Genomic DNA, 3,384 nt, shown 5'->3' on the forward strand with positions numbered 1-3,384 from the left:
ACTTAAGATTTTTAAATTTAATTTGAAAGTATAATTTCTTTTTTTTTTTTTTTTTGTGTATATATATATATATATATATATAAAACTTAAACTCTATAACTGATATTGAGTGACATGAAGAAATTAGGCTTTATATATAGCCGACAGTGAAGGTCTGTGCCCGGCGGCTCATTTTATTGGTCGTCATTGATGAGAATTTTGAGAAGGCATATGTATGTATATCCGAACGAGAATTTATGATTTAAATTTTTTATGGGTTTAATTTTTAAAAAATTTAATATTGAATTAACTATATATATTATAGTTGGGTTCATACTTACCAGCAATTTTAGTGATTTTCTACATAAATGTATGGTCAGAGTTAAAAATAGATTCAGATAAATTTGATGTCAGTATGATTGGATCCTGATAAACACAGTCACTAGACGACAGAAGGCAGCTAGGGCTTTTTTAGTTTATGAGATTTGAACTATAATAATATTTGAGTTCACAATCTAGATAATATTTAGATATTAATTGAGTGCTTAATATATACACGAGATTTGGCAAAAACTTATTTATTCATGTAAACCCGTAGATTACCAGCTAAATCCATCTCCAGGCTCCAAGAATGATACTCCCTCCATCGCATAATATGCGTCAATCAAAAAAAATTGTCCCATAATAAATGTCATCTTAGGAAATCAATACATAAATTGATTAGCTTTTTTCAATTCTACCCTTAGACAAAAAGTTACAAGTTAAAGTACTCCCTTCGGATCAAAAAAAGAGTCCACTTAGCCTTTCTTTCTTGGATCAAAAAAAGAGTCCACTTAGCAAATCAAGAATTAATTAATTTTGTTTTTCCATATTTGCCCCTATTAATTGTGATATAATCAAATTCCAATGCCTATTTAATTGGGGGTAGTTTAGTCAAATTACCTAGCATTATATTTTTGTTATAAATTCATAAAAGTATTATTCTACTTATAATATTAATAAACTTAAAATAAGAATCTATAAATACATAGATTAAATAAATAAATATTATATATAATATAAAAATGTATTACATAAATGGAGGATTGCAAAAAATAAGGGTGAAATAGTCATTACATAGGATGAAGGGGGGAGAATCTCTATTGTTCAAAGTTGAGGGGTGAATTTGATTTTCAAAGTAAAATTGGGGGTGGAAATGATGTTCACCCGTGTGTGTATATGGAGAGAGAGACAGAAACAAGTAGTTTTGAGTGAATATTGCAATGTTTGATGTTCTAAAATGACACTAACAAAGGTATTACTTTATAAAAATAGATTATGTTAATTCACTAAAATATAACCACTAATTTCAACAGTTTCACCAAGTGACTCCTGTTAAGGACAATTTCTTTGTCCAGCTTTGTGTTGTGTAGTTTTAATGGAAAAAGTATTTTAAGATATTTCTATATAATTAAAAAAACAAATGAACAATAACTCATCCTGGTATTAACACGACTTCAATTTGCAAAGGGTCAAATATACCCCTCTACTTTAGTTTATTGGCTAACTTTGCCCACCGTTAGCCAAAGTGATCAATTATATCCCTCTGTTAGCCAAAGTATTCACTTATACCCTTAAGTGGATGGAAACCCCTAATTCAGCCAAAATTACTCATTTAATTAAAAATACCCATGCCCCATATTAACCCCCCCCCCGACCCACAAAAAATAATTTCACCTCACCCAAATATATCCCTTTAAAGTTTTAAAACATTTTAGTCTATTTCAAAAAATGGGAAGGACTTGCAACAGTTGAGGGCATGAAAACTTTTTAGTTTGAGTAATAGCAAATCCACATTTGAGTTTGAGTAAGTTTTTAATACATAAGTGATCATTATGTAGCAAAGAAAGATGATTTATTTTGCACAAATGCTACCTATTGCTAGCTGATAGTAGGTATGACAGAATTCTTGCACTTTGAGTTCAAGTAATAAGTTATTAATGGATGGTTGCAATCTAGCCAAAGGAAAATGATTATTGTGAACAAAATGTTGTCAATTCTTAGCAGATAGCGTATATGACAAAATTCTTGCACTTTTGAGTTTGACTAAATTATTAATACGTAAATGGTTGCTATTAGGCATTAGCCCAAAAAATTGGCCAGGGCGCTGCCAATTGGTAGCTTACAGCAGATATGGCAAAATGCTAGCTGTGTTGTCAAGTTGTGCAATTAGTCATGTGTTATCCCTTTGCCATATGATCAACCTGAAAGTTGGAGTTAAAATAGTTACAATTTCTCATCTTAGTCAAGAGTTGCTTAGTAGCTACATTGCTTTACTGACTATATAACTTGAAATGCTTTAGAACATAAAAGGGATACATTTGGGTGTAGGGCTGTTCACAAGCTTTTTGTTAAAACCAAACAAAGCAAAATTTAACCAAACCGAATAAAAAAACCGACATTTGGTTTGGTTTGATTTGGTTTGGTTTTAAATTTGAAAACCGATAATATTTGGTTTGGTTATGGTTATAGTAAAAAATAACCGAATAAATAACCGAACCAAACCGATAATTATATACATAAAATTTATAATTATTTATATGTATAATATTAAGTTTTCATAAATAATTAAAGATATTTTATACCTTTTAATTATTAATTTAATTTTAATCTTGCTTATTTTTAAGGCCCATATGCTTAAAAGAATATATCCAAATCCAACAATCCAAAACCTCAACTCTAATAAGTCGTAAGCATAAGGGTAAAAAGTAAAAATCCTACTATCTCTTTTCATTTTACATTGCCATCAAGCGTGTCTTTCCCTCAATATGCGGCAAGAGTTCGCCTGTGGGCCGAGAGGAAAAAAAGAGCTTCATAAGAAATTTGAAGAACGAGAGAGAATATTTGAATTGTCACGCTTAGTCATAAATTGAAAAACCGAACCAAACCGACAATAACCAAACCGGTGGTTATTATTTTACTTGGTTTGGTTATGGTTTTAGACATTTAAAAACCGACTAAATTGGTTTGGTTATGGTTTTAACCAATAACCGACCCAAACCGAACCATGAACACCCCTATTTGGGTGGGGTGAAATTATTTTTTGTGGGTCGGGGCGGTATAATATGGAGCATGGATATTTTTAATTAAATGGAGAATCTTGGCTAAATTAGGGATTTTCATCCACTTAAGGGTATAAGTGAACACTTTGGCTAACGGAAGGGTATATTTGATCACTTTGATATGGAGGGCAAAGTTAGCCAATAAATTAAAGTAGAGGGGTATATTTGACCCTTTTCCCTTTAAACAATACCTTCTGAACTTGAGAATTGAATTTTGAAATGGAAAATGGAAGGAAGAAAAACCAAAAAGAAAAGGGAAGCCAACGCCAAATATCTTAGAGAAATAAATGGGCAGGAAAGAATA

Source organism: Lycium ferocissimum, chromosome 1 (genome assembly GCF_029784015.1).
Source record: "Lycium ferocissimum isolate CSIRO_LF1 chromosome 1, AGI_CSIRO_Lferr_CH_V1, whole genome shotgun sequence".
Taxonomy (NCBI): Eukaryota; Viridiplantae; Streptophyta; class Magnoliopsida; order Solanales; family Solanaceae; genus Lycium; species Lycium ferocissimum.